Source organism: Miscanthus floridulus, chromosome 5 (assembly GCF_019320115.1).
Source record: "Miscanthus floridulus cultivar M001 chromosome 5, ASM1932011v1, whole genome shotgun sequence".
In the NCBI taxonomy this organism is placed as follows: Eukaryota; Viridiplantae; Streptophyta; class Magnoliopsida; order Poales; family Poaceae; genus Miscanthus; species Miscanthus floridulus.
In genome coordinates, this window is record NC_089584.1 from 62,265,570 (window position 1) to 62,280,239 (window position 14,670).

At 40.0% G+C, this 14,670-nt stretch overlaps 1 non-coding gene across 1 annotated transcript; it reads right to left on the minus strand.

Annotated features, from left to right (window-relative positions):
- Positions 1-225: 225 nt before the first annotated feature.
- On the minus strand, positions 226-332 carry LOC136455786 (small nucleolar RNA R71). The gene has a single exon (XR_010759253.1). It is a non-coding gene; the product is annotated as a small nucleolar RNA R71 (small nucleolar RNA).
- Between the last annotated feature and the right edge of the window lie 14,338 nt (positions 333-14,670).

Sequence of the window (14,670 nt, forward strand, 5' to 3'; positions counted from 1 at the left end):
AAGGCACACGAAGATGCTAGTGCTCATCTTTAGAATTTTCTGGAGATAAGTAGCACAGTCATCATCAAGGACGTTGCTCAAGACATCATACTACATTGCTTGTTTCCATTCTCACTTATGGGATGAGCGAAGCAGTGGTTCTACATCAACAAAGATCACATCAACACATGGGCAAAGTGTTCAAAGGCCTTCCTAGAAAATTTCTTCCCTGTAGGCAAGACAAATACCTTAAGAGGAAAGATTTCCAATTTCTAATAGCAGAAGGGAGAAACCATTACAGAAGCATAGGAACATTTCCAAGAATATATTTCAGATTATCCTCATCATGGGATGGAAGATTGGTTGCTCATGGAAGGCTTTTACCATGGATTAACTCAAAAAGCTTATGAACAACTCGATGCCACTGTTGGAGGATCATTTATGTCACTCACCCTTGGAAAAGCTAAAACTCTTATGGAAAAGATAGCCTCTAATCAAGGCTGGTCATCATGCAACATTCAATTATGCAGTAAGAGCGAAGAAGTACTAGAAGAGGTGTGTGCACTATCAACTAAGATGGAAGTACTGTTAAATAGGCTTGAACAGCGAGCTAATTACAAGAAAGATCGTCAAGCCATTCAAGATGCATTCAATACTCTAAACACATGTGGAGAATACTTGGGGGTTGAATTCCCTAAATATCAGAAGGATGCAAACACTGTCATCAACAATTCTGCTCTATCACAACAGAGACAAGGGTGGAATCAACAACAATGGTCGACTTACCAAGGTAAGTATCCAGGTAATTACTATAATACTCCTAAGCAACCATCCTTAAGAGACTTAATCTTAGAACAAGCTAGGATTAATGAGAATATTTCTAAGAAGCTTGCTTTTAATGATAAGGTCCTAGAAAACATAAATACTAAAATGGATAGTTTTTCTTCCGTCATAAAAGACCAACTAATCTATAATAAAAAGATAGAATTACAATTAGCCTAGTTGGCTACTGCTCTGCCTTTTGCCACTAACCTTGAGAAGGTAAACGCCATTACCATAAGAGGTGGCAAGTCTTCTCGTGATCCACCATATCCGACAAGGACAGGTAAGACACCAGTGGTAGTTCTAGAAGAGGAGAAGAGAACCGATGAAGTTGAAGAAGTTGGGCCATAAGAGCAAGAGTTACAACAAGATTATCATGACACGACCTTCCTACCGTTTCCACATAGAAATCGGAAAGCCAAAATGGATGAGCAGTTTGGTAAGTTCATAGAGGTAATTCAAAAGTTATATATCAATATTCTGTTGCTAGATGCCATACAGGTACCTACCTACACAAAGTACCTTAGAGACATCCTCAATAACAAAAGACCACTGCCTTCCACTGAGGTAATCAAGATAACGGAGGAGTGTAGTACGGCCATCATAAACAGTTCACCTGTCAAGAAAAAGGATCCAGGATGTCCCACTATCGATTGTTCGATCGGGAGCTAGAATTTTGAGAATGCATTATGCGATCTTGGAGCAAGTGTCAGTGTCATGCCCAAAAAGGTCTTGGACAAGCTTGACTATTCAACACTCATGCCAACATCAATGTGCTTGCAACTAGCCGACCAATCGGTCTGCTACCCTATAGGAATCGCTGAAAACATTCTGGTAAAAATACAAAACTTTTTTGTTCCCATAGATTTTGAAGTACTTGACATGCAAGAAGACATGAAGACACCCCTCATTCTTGGGAGACCCTTCCTGTGCACTACAAATGCTCACATTGATGTCGGAGCCAGAAATTAAATTCCATATCAATGGGAAGGAAGAGCGATTCGCCTTCAAGCCAAGACCGGAACAATGCTCTAATTTGGAGTGGTTTCAAAAAGCAAGTGCAACCGTTAAGGTCTCCATCTCTGGGACCGACTGATGCAACCGAAGAATAAACCCGAATGGAGAAGTCTGGTTTGGTAGACTTAAAATTGTGAACCCTCGCTAGGAGGTAACTCGATAGTTATCCATATTTACTTTTTCATATAGCATTAATCATTTTTATCTTAGCATATTTACTTTTCAACACTTGCATCATGAAACAAAAATTCTCATCATGGCATTATAAAAACTTAAGCCCCATGTAAATAATTTTTATGGAGTAAAAACCCATAAGAAACATTTACCGTGGAGGCATAAAAATTTTAAAATGCCATCATTCATATTGTTATATTTCATAGTATCATAAAATATTTTTGCATTGCATTTTTATACATATATACGGTAGAAATACCGGAGACACATGGAACCCACTCAACCACCACCCATCACCTCCATCTCCACTCAACCTCCATTATTCACTTCCATTCCCACTCAACTCCATTCTATCATATCTCCACTAAAAGAAGCACCAACGGAGCTAATATTTTGCTTAAGGGTGAAGTAAAGGTCCACCAGGAAAATGGAGGGGCCATTTGGCCATGATGTGGGGCCAGCCGGCCCCACCACTTGGCCGGTCGGACTACTACCTCCCCCTCTATAAATCCCACTCCTTCCTTGCTACTCTCGGCCTCCAACACAACACAATTCTAGCTCCTAAGTTTGGAATTCCATTTCAAAATTTTGTAGTTGAATTTTTCTTAAGAAGTAGTGTTGGAGTAAGAAAGAGTGAGAGGAAGTTTGGGTGTGAAAGTAGTGCAAAAATCTTGAGAAAGAGAGGGAGAGGTGCTACTGAAATTTGAGACAGACAAATAGAGTTTAAGTGTGGTAGTGCAGTCCAAATCAAGAGAGGGAATTAAAAAGACTTAAGATGGAAGTCATGCCAAAATCTTGATTAGAAAATTTATTAGGCAATTTTGGATGACTAACCCTCGGACTACTGACTCTGGACGACTAACCGCTAATATTTTCATCTCCTAATCCTGTTCCACAAGTTGTGTTGTTTTTTTCTATTTTGCAGGAAAATGAGCAAGATCGCCGGCAAACTCAAGCGGGCGATGTCGTTCCGTTCAACGAGTAGTTCTTCATCCCAAGCAAACACAGACATGGAGGTCGATCCACTGTCTCCTGCTATTGGAGCACCATCTCGATCATCCCCCATAGAAAGAAATGTTCTTCTGCAAGAGAAGCAACTCAAGCTCCGGGGAGATAGTGAGAAGAACACCTACAAGAAGCTAAAGACCTAGGATTTCATCCTCACTCTTGCCTATGATCTAGCCCTACTCCAAGCCACAGGTATGATTGTTGAATTCAAACTTATTTTTAGGACCATAGGATGGGTGGATGCTTGGGAAATTGATGAGCTAGGGTGTAAGTTTTTTACTATTGAATTCTTGGGCACTCTACAGCCCACCGATTCAGAAGTTTCACTTAGACTTTTTGGGAAAGAATTTTCTATTCCCTAGAAAAAATTTAGTGAACTTCTTAGATTTCATTCTCAGTGCATAATTGACGTAGACTCTGCTATACAAGACAATGATAGGAATAAGTTTTGGAGGGAGATTTCAAAAGAAATTGTTTGCTACCGTCCTCGCACCAATGAAATTCAGCACCCTACTTTGCGCTTCATGCATAAATGGTTAGGCTTTTCCTTATTTCCTAGAAGTGATTTCCGCACTGTTAGGAATGATGAACTAAAACTGCTTTATGCCATGATCAAAAGGAAAAAGGCCTCACCCATAAAATTCATGATGAATCATTGGACAGAAATTCATAGTCTTAAGGGAGATGTTGGGTGCACTTCTTTGGTCACCCGCATAGCTAAAAATTTAGGCCTACTAGAAAATGCTTATGTTACTTATATTGTCATTCCCCATTGGCTTATTGATTATGACTATTTTAACCATGCACATATGTTAAAAAGGGAAGAGACGGTGTAAGGAAAATGGACACTAGCCCCATTTACTTTGGATTTTGGTGTTTGACGACCAACACAACCAAATTGGACTAATGAATTTGCAAGTGATTGTTTTATAGTCCAATAGGGTGCAAGATGTGACTTGAAAGAAGGCGACATGATGATCCGATGATCAACACCATAAGCAAGACCCTAGAAGCACAAGAAAAGACCCAATATATCAAGCAAAGTCTAAGCACAAAGATAGAAACTAAGCTAGACGCAAGATCATGAAGAAACAAGCTCATAGAGGTGACCGGACGTTGGTCTTACAGCGACCGGATGCTTTGATCAAGAGGCTCGGCAGCAGCAGGCGTCAGCAGTAGCGATCGGACGCTAAATAGTAAAGTGACCAAACACACCGATGGCAGTGTTTATCATCTCAGCAACACATTCAGCACTGACTATGGCGGAACCTCCTAAATTATAGGGCCCACATGCACTTGTCACTGTCCAACGACCTTTGACATCCATGCACATATTCCTGGTAACTTAAGAGGACTATCGGGTGTCCTCGGGGAACCTCGAATCATCCATGATTTCTGAGCAAGATCACATTACAGAGTCATTGCAGTATTACAATAGTTTATTTAAATAGATACACCAGAGTAAAAATAGCGAAAGTCTTACAATAACTTAGTTTATAAAACAGTAGTTTCAAACCTCACAACTAAGTTTGATGATTATTACCAAACAAAATAGTGGAGTGGCATTATAATATAATACAAAACACATAATAAAACTGCCCTACCTAAGGGCCACACATTTACTTCTCATCGTCAGATCAAACAATAGTCATGCAGCACGATCCAAAATAGATCTGCTCACAAGGCTCACCTGCAACAAGGGTCAATGAACCCTGAGTACAAAAGTACTCAACAAGACTTAACCGAAATAAGAACTGATAAACTCAGGAATGCAGGCTCATGGATTCAAGGTATGGATTTAACAATAACCAAAGTTCTTTTGCGTAAAAGCTCTTTAACAAAATTCTTTATTTTAACATTTAAAACTTCATAAATTCATATACAAAGATGACATGATCCGTATTGAGATCATGAAACTTCGTACACAACACTTTCTCAAACCACTTCAAGTTTCAGTTATTATCTATGATGATGAACAGAGAAGTGAGTCTCCATAATCGAGGAGCAACGACGATTCGAACCGATTATAACCTAGCTGGGGATTCCAGACCACATGACATATGCAGGTCCCTGACCTACATATACCAACCTATTCTCGGATCCTCTAAAACAAGAATGGGTCCGCGCCACCCAAGAATACAGTACTCCACCAATCCAGCCTATTGCCATGTGGGTACACGCTATTCCCGCCATCTCTCCACTCCCAGTGCGCGAGTAGCCATTCTCGTAATAGAATTGCCAAGTTAAGGCTTATTGGAGTATATGGTTAGTACTACAAATTCTCACCACACACAGTTCAACAACAGACGGACCTTAACCGACACAGGCGGAAAGTACCCGCTCACAAGACCTCCATGTCTTGTGGCTCACACACACCGAGTCCGCCCGGTCTAGATTTATTACTCCACATTCTCATATCACATGATAACATAAGTAACCAAAGATCTATTTAAAACCTGTAGGTGATAGGTAATCACCCGACTTTGATCTGTCTAAGCATGGCTAACCATAACTAGACATTTATGACGTAAAACTGGTAACAAAGTGGATACAGAAAAACAATGTTGGTAATGCACCCATTAGGTTTTTACTTAACTCCTAATCACTTAATGCAGTACAGAAAAGCAAAAGCGAAATCAATTTGTAAAACACAAGGTAGGGTTGTATGCATCCGGGGCTTACCTTCATTGACGGAAAAGTTAGGATCCGGAGTCGTCCCACAATTATCCGATCCGATCTCAACAGGTGGATTAACCTCCTCCGCAACTTGATTAACTACCACGTGTTCACCTTCGTTCACTACACATAGTAACAATGCCATGTTTAACATGATGCGGAATACGAAACATGATGCGTGATGATGGATGCAAAAATTAACAATTCGAATACAACTTTCCTTCACGGTACAGTTGCAAGTCAAACGAACTAAATCTTTTTCGTAACACATTCATCAATTTCCAAGGGTCATTATCAACTAATGACCCAAGGTCATCACTCAATCCAAAATTTCAAACAAAAACCTAAATCATTAAAGGTTACTATTTACTTTTATGAATTAATTATTTAATTCAAAATTATGAAATAAATCAACTTATTCTAATTGAGCTCAAAATTTTAGTAAGGATTCACCACATGATAAGTAAGTGGCAAAACAAATTTCATAATTTTTGGATAATTAATTGAGCCTAGAAAAATCATGGAAGTCCATTTATTAATTAATTGAGCAATTTTTATCACAATCAAATATTACTGAAAAACAATATTTCACATTTTTCCTACATAGTATTCATCACAGAGAGGTAACACAAAAATTTTCATAATTTTTGGAGCTCTAAATCAATCTACACAAAAATAACAAATTACATCACTATTCATTCACATCTGAAAAACAGAAAATTCATTTTGAACTGCACAGTCGCTGACAGGGTGACCCCACATGTCATCTTCAACCTCTGGCTTTGACTCCGGTGACACGTGCGCAGACCGGCGATAACTCGCCGACGGCGAGACCAACGGCAAAGACAAAGGCACCATGGTGATCACCACAACAAGGCGCAACGATTTGGGGCACCAGTTCGACTAATTATGGCAAGGTTCAAGCTTCACGTCGGCCATGGCGGCCACAACTGCACGGCTATGCTACACCGGCGACAGGAGACCGGTAGCATTTAAATAAATGGCACAGGAAGGATCAGTAGCTCACCCCGAACGTGATGGAGTAAAGAACGAGGTCGGAGAAGCTACGGATACGTTGGTCGACGTTCACAGTGATCCCGGCGGTGCAAACGACGATGACGATGATTTTTCGATGACTGTGATGAATAAAATGAGCAATCAATCGGTCATAGAGCATCACAGGAACAAGGTGGAGCTAGAGCTACGCTGAGCAGAAGCAAAAGCTCACCGAAGAGCTCTGGCCACGATGACACGCCCGCGACGGTGAGGTTGCCGGCCGCGAGGAAGAAAGGCGTGGACAGCGGGTTCTCGGTGGAGGCAAGCATCAAGGATGGTTCGGCTGAGTGCGAAAGGAACCAGTGGAGCTATGGTAAGCGTTACCGAGGATTGGAAGGCACTACGGCGACGGCAAAAGCTCAACAGAGTATGGCAGTTGCGGCGGGAGAAAACAGAGGGGGAAGAAAAACGATGACAACGGCGTCTCGGTCTTTATAACGCTGCTCAGAAGCACAAGGAAGCCACGCATGAGCCTCCTCCACGCCAGCACGACACCAAAGACGGCCACGACCACGCCTGGAAGCAAGCCGAAGGTCACCGGTGGTGTAGCAAGAGCGGTGAGCACTGTTCAACATAATTATAGAATTGCCACTCATTTTCAAAGCCAAAGTACTCCCAATTTCATGTAACAACTCAAAAATCTCCAAAAATAAAAGTTGTTCAAAATTCAAAGTTCTACAACTTTGCTTTTACAACCAACCCCTAATTTAGTCTACATTTTGAAATGAACTTTTGAATTCAAATAGGGGACATTTAACGATTTACGCCTTTTTGAATTACTTCACATTTTTCATAACAACTTTGAAAACTCCAAAAACAAAATTTGTATAACTTGACAAGCTCTATACTTTTGCTTTTGGGCTCAACCCCAAAATATGCTTAGATTTTGAAATGAGTTTCTAGGGTAGGATTTAAATGCTGAAAATCTGGGTTTTCTTGAAAATTCAAATCCAAACAAAATTTTGAACTTGATTCAAACAATTCAATTCAACACATACCACATAGAAGTAAACTTGTTTTAGTGTATGCATATCAAAATTTTCACTAAATACCAAATGCTTTGCAATGCATATGATGACATGGCAGGTTTTAGTATTTAAACACCCAAGGTGTCACAATCCTTCCCCCTAAAAGAAATCTCGCCCTGAGATTCAAAGCCATAGGGTAAGTAATGGAAAAGGAAATGTGTCATGAGAACACATACAAAATCTGTCCATAAAATAGCTGAGGTCCCTTTACAAAATACAATTTGTAACAACCGAGCTCAACTAACATTACTCTATTCTATATTGACGTAAGAAACTCTAGAAATTTTTCTAGCAAGTAATCTTTTGATTCCCAAGTAGCATCTTCTTCTGAATGTTGATTCCATTGTATCTTGTATAACTTGATTGTCCTCCTTCGAGTAACATGATCTTTCTAATCCAAAACTCGGATAGGATATTTGGAATAAGTCAAATCTGGTTCAAGTTCTACTCCTTCAACCTCAACATTCTGCTCAAGCACTCGGAGACACTTCTTCAATTGAGAAACATAAAACACATCATGCATGGCTGAGAGATGTTCTGGTAATTTCAAGCGATATGCCACTTTTCCATACCTCTCCAAAATTTGAAATGGTCCAATATATCAAGGTGCCAACTTGCCTTTTACACCAAAATGGGTAACTCCCTTCATTGGTGATACTTTCATATATACAAAATCTCCTTTATTAAACACCAATGGTCTATGTCGTCTATCTGCATAACTCTTTTGTCGAGATTGAGCTATCTTCAAATTACTTTGTATTTGCTTAACTTTGTCTTCTGTTTCTTTCACAAGGTCAACCCCAAAGAACCTTCTTTCTCCAGGCTCATACCAACTCAGGGATGTTCTACATCTACGACCATAGAGTGCTTCAAATGGAGCCATTCTAATGCTTTCCTGATAACTATTGTTGTATGAGAACTCGGCCAAAGGTAAGCATTTGTCCCACTTATTGGAATAGTTAAGGACACAACACCTTAACATATCTTCAAGTACTTGATTGACTCTTTTAGTCTGTCCATTAGTCTGCGGATGATAAGCTGTACTATATAGTAGTTTGGTACCCAATGAAGAATGCAACTATTTCTAAAAGCTGGAGACAAACTGTGTACCCCTATCAGACACAATAGTCTTGGGTACTCCATGGAGGCTCATGAATCACTCTAAATACATCTTGGCATATCGTATAGTGGGATATGTATTCTGGACTGGAAGAAAATGTGCTGACTTGGTTAGTCGATCTACAATAACCCATATTGAGTCAAATCCCTTTGATATCTTGGGTAGACCAACAATAAAGTCCATACTTATGTCCTCCCACTTCCAAGATGGAATAGGTAATGGTTGTAATTCACCAGTAGACCTCAAATGTATAGCTTTCACCTTTTGACAAGTATCACACTTTGCTATGTATCTAGCAATTTCTATCTTCATTTTGGTCCACCAAAATCTTTGTTTCAAGTCATGGTACATCTTGTTACTTCCCGGATGGATAGATAACCTAGTAGCATGTGCCTCTTCTAGAATTGATTGTCACAACTCAGGAACCTTTGGTACCACCAGGCGATCCTTGAACCATAACACACCTTCATCATCTATGTTGAAGCATTCCGCTTTTCCATTCCTGACCCTTTCTTTGATATGGGTTATACCCTTGTTTTCTTTCTGAGCAACAATAACTTGATCTCGAATAGTGGCTTCAACAATTATGTTGGTCAAACTACCTTGTTGAATTACTTCTACATTCAACTTCTCCATTTCTTGACATAAAGTTAAACCCATTGTTCTCACTGCCAGACAATTGCAATAACTTTTGCGACTGAGGGCATCTGCAACCACATTTGCTTTACCAGGGTGATAATGTACTTCCAAGTCATAATCTTTAATCAGTTCTAACCATCTTCTTTGTCGCATGTTCAACTCTGACTGAGTAAAGATATACTTTAAGCTCTTGTGGTCTGTATAAATATGGCACGTATTACCAAGCAGGTAATGCCGCCAAATCTTCAGAGCATGGACCACAGCTGCTAACTCTAGATCATGAGTCGGATAGTGTTCTTCATGTTGCTTAAGTTGCCTAGATGCATAGGCAATGACTCAGCCTTCTTGCATCAACACACATCCAATACCAATACCTAAAGCATCACAATAAACATCAAACGACTTCTTAATATCAGGTTGGGCTAATATTGGTGCAGTGGTCAACAGTCTCTTCAAGGTCTGGAAAGCCTCTTCACAATTAGATGACTAGACAAACTTGACTTGGTTCTTCAACAATTTAGTTATGGACTTTGATACTTTAGAGAAATCTAGAATAAACCAACGGTAATACCCCGCCAATCCCAGAAAACTCCGAACTTGATGAACTGTGGTTGGCGGTTTCCAATCAAGCACATCCTTCACTTTGCTTGGATCAACTACAACGCCTTTAGCTGACAAGACATGTCCAATAAATTGTACTTCCTTAAGCCAAAAATCACACTTGCTAAACTTGGCATATAGTTGATGTTCTCTCAAGCGGGTCAGAACAATTCTAAGATGTTCTGCATGTTCTTCCTTATTCTTAGAATATACTAGAATGTCATCAATAAACACCACTACAAACTTGTCTAACTTAGGCATGAATACTGAATTCATCAGATACATGAAATGAGCTAGAGCATTTGTCATACCAAAAGACATTACTAAGTATTCATATAATCCATATCTTATGGTAAATGTCATTTTGGGAATATCTTCAGGCTTTATCTTGATTTGGTGATATCCTGACCTCAAATCTATCTTGGAGAAAACTTTGGCTCTGGCCAATTGATCAAAAAGCAAATCTATCCAAGGTAAGGGATACTTATTCTTGATGGTCACTTCCTTCAACGGACGATAGTTAACACATAACCTTAGGGTCTCATCTTTCTTTTTCACAAAAATTGCTGGACATCCCCAAGGTGATGAACTAGGTTGGATAAACCCCTTCTCAATCAATTCTTGTAACTGAGTCTTCAACTCGGCCAATTCCTTAGGTGGCATCCTATAAGCTCTCCGAGAAATCAGAGCTATTCCAGGTTGCAACTCTATGTTAAACTGGACATCCCTATCAGGTGGTAGACTGGGTAAATCTTCAGGAAACACATCCAGAAATTCACACACTACTGGGATATCTCTAATCTCTTTGACAGCAGTTGCACAAACCTTGCCCACTGATCTTCTTAAGGTTCAAAGTTGGATGAGAAGTTGAGAATTATTATCTGGCAAACTCACCCTTATAGTTCTATTCAAAGCATCTATAACAGCCTTATGCTGATACATCCAATTCATTCCCAAGATTATATCTATATCCTGATCCTTTAGGATAATCATGGTAGTGGGAAAAATATGCCCACCCAGGTTTATGGGTACCTGGTATACCATTTTCTTAGTACCCAAACGTCCCTCAGGTGGCTGTATAAAGAAATTTTCATTTGTTGTCCCAATTGAAATTTCATGCTTTACCACAAATGTTCTATTGATGAATGAATGAGATGCACCCGAATCAAAAAGTATAACTGCAGGGTGATTGGCAACAGGAAACATACCCATCATCACTGGCTCCCCTTCTGAAATTTCCCTAGCTTGAATATAGAACACCCGTCCTATCTTCCTTTCATCTTTGCCCTTCTGAGCATTCTAATTGTGGTTCTTGTTCTATGCTTGACCCTGTTGTTGATTGGCAGGGGTCTTCAGATAATTTTTATTAGCCTGCCTAGGATACGGACATTCCCTAGAGAAATGACCAGTCCTTCCACAATTGTAACATGGATAATTGTGTCCCTGGGACGTTGGAGCATTGCCACCAGGAGCATTTGTTAGTTGTGGATTCTGATAAGTTGTAGTAGGGTAGATATTTGACTGCTGACCGGCTTGAAACTGCAGCAGACGATAAGGAGGATGATTATGATTTACTAGATGATAAATCACCCTTTGCCTCTTTTGATTTCCCCCAAAAGATCCAGACGGCATACACTTTTTCTTCTTAAGCTCCTTATGCTGTCGATACTTTCCCTCTGAAGCAATTGCAATATTCACTGCCTCATGATAAGTGACATTGGTACAAGTTGTCATCATAGTCTATAATTTGGTATTCAGACCTCTCATGAACCATTTCTTTTTCTTGACATCTGTGTTGGCATGTTCAGATGCATACTACGACAGATGATTGAATCTTCCCATATACTGCATAACCATCTGATCCCCTGGCCTCAAAGCAAGGAATTCATCTAGCTTCATAGCCATAACTCCCTCCAGGATATAACGGGCTCTGAAAGCAGTACGAAACTCTATCCAAGTTAACGAAACACCTACGGGTTGCATGGCCATAAGATTCGCATACCAAGCACCGGCTGCACCTCTAAGTTGCTAGGCAGCAAAGACTAGTTTCTGAAACTCCGTGCATGGGATGAGATCAAATTTTTGCTCCATGGTTCGAAGCCAATCGTCAGCCTCCAATGGTTCATCTGCCTTGGTGAACACCAGTGGCCTTGTGTCTGTAAAATCAACATATGTAGCCTCCTGCCTGTTATGATGGCGACCACGGTTTCCTTGCATCTGATTCTGATTACTTTGAGCTATCTCATGAAGCAAATGAGAATTTTCAACCGTCACATTGACAAGTGCGACTATAGCATCAGCCAGATTTGTTGGAATTGGTGGCGGATCTGGAATACTGTTCTCATCTTGTGAGGTACCAGGAACATACGAACCCCGCGTACGACACATCTGCTCATAACAAACCAAACTTTACTCACAAGTCTTTATTGAATTGCACAAAAGCTTACTCTAGACACATTACATAGAGTTTACTAATATAAACACAAACCCATATGTACCTAAACAAGACTACTTAACTTAACTAGAACTAACTATTATACAACTCTACTCCATTCCTCGATTACTTCAAACTTCAGGCTCGGTATCCATTCCGGAAATATTACCGCCTTCATTATCACTTTCATCGATCATTACTAATTCTTCAGGATCTTCTTCTTCTTCCTCTTCTGATTCGCTATCATCAGCAAGGATGACACCAGGGTCCATTGCATCAGCTTGGGGTTCATGATTTGGATCTAGGAGATTGCTTAGCCTATGAACTTCCTCATGCAGATAAGTATTATGTTCTTCTAAATCTTCTACATAGAATTCTAGCTCATGAGTTCTAGCTCTAGCTACATTTTATCTATGCCAGGCTTCATTTCTCCCATCCACCATACGAACTAACATACTCTCATAGTTCCTATGCACGGTGGTGAGACACCTCAATTGATCCTGTAGTTCTCCTACCTGGATAGCATCGAAAGTTCTATCTCTTGTATCATGTGCTAACTCAGCCGAAAGCCTCTGTATTTCTACCTTGGGATCAGGCCTAGAGCTGCTACTACTAGCACCGTCATTCCTAGGGGCAAGTTGGTGACGAGGAACTCCTTTGGGCCCAGTGGACTTATGGGGCATCATCTTGGTACGAGCCATACTGTAGGAAGCCAATTTCATCCAAGTAAGACCATTTCATCAAAGTCTAAAAAGCAGCTAGGATAGATTACATTACTCAAACCAGACTCACTACTCAACTCCAGACTCAGAGGAGAAGGAAGTAACTAGTGAATTAATTATGATGCATGAATCGTTCTTATGAACAAAATCATCAAAGTTTATAATGCACATAAACAACATTTGTTTTTATATAGAGCATAGTAAGATTACTACTCCACCACACAAAACCTTTTTAATCAAATAAGGAATGGTGAGAAAGAAATAAGATAAGTCAGAAGCAATTTGGACCAAATTAACAAGTTAAGTTCAGTCATCCCAAATCGTTTCGAAATTTTTGTAAACCAATACGACAAGACTTTGTAATGATCGCGCACTCTGATACCATTCTGTGGCAGAACCTCCTAAATTATAGGGCCCACATGCACTTGTAACTGTCCAACAACCTTTGGCATCCATGCACATGTTCCTGGTAACTTAAGAAGACTGTCGGGTGTCCTCGGGGAACCCCGAATCATCCACGATTTCTGAGCAAGATCACATTACAGAGTCATTGCAATATTACAACAGTTTATTCAAATAGATACACCAGAGTAAAAACAGTGGAAGTCTTACAATAACTTAGTTTATAAAACAGTAGTTTCAAACCTCACAACTAAGTTCGATGATTATTACAAAATAAAATAGTGGAGTGGCATTATAATATAATACAAAACACACAATAAAACTGCCCTGCCCAAGGGCCACACATTTACTTCTCATCGTTAGATCAAACAATAGTCATGCAGCACGATCCAAAATAGATCTGCTCATGAGGCTCACTTGCAACAAGGGTCAATGAACCTTGAGTACAAAAGTACTCAACAAGACTTAACCGAAATAAGAACAAATAAACTCAAGAACGTAGGCTCATGCATTCAAGGTATGGATTTAACAATAACCAAAGTTCTTTTGCGTAAAAGCTCTTTAACAAAATTCTTTATTTTGACATTTAAAACTTCATAAATTCATATACAAAGATGACATGATCCGTATTGAGATCATGAAACTTCGTACACAACACTTTCTCAAACCACATCAAGTTTCAGTTATTATCTACGATGATGAACAGAGAAGTGAGTCTCTATAATCGAGGAGCAACGACGATTCGAACCGATTATAACCCAGCTGGGGATTCCAGACCACACGACATATGCAGGTCCCCGACCTACATATAGCAACCTATTCTCGGATCCTCTAAAACAAGAACGGGTCCGTGCCACCCGAGAATACAGTACTCCAGCAATCCAGCCCATTGCCACGTGGGTACACGCTATTCCTGCCATCTCTCCACTCCTAGTGCACGAGTAGCCATTCTCATAATAGAATCGTCAAGTTAAGGCTTACCGGAGTATGTGG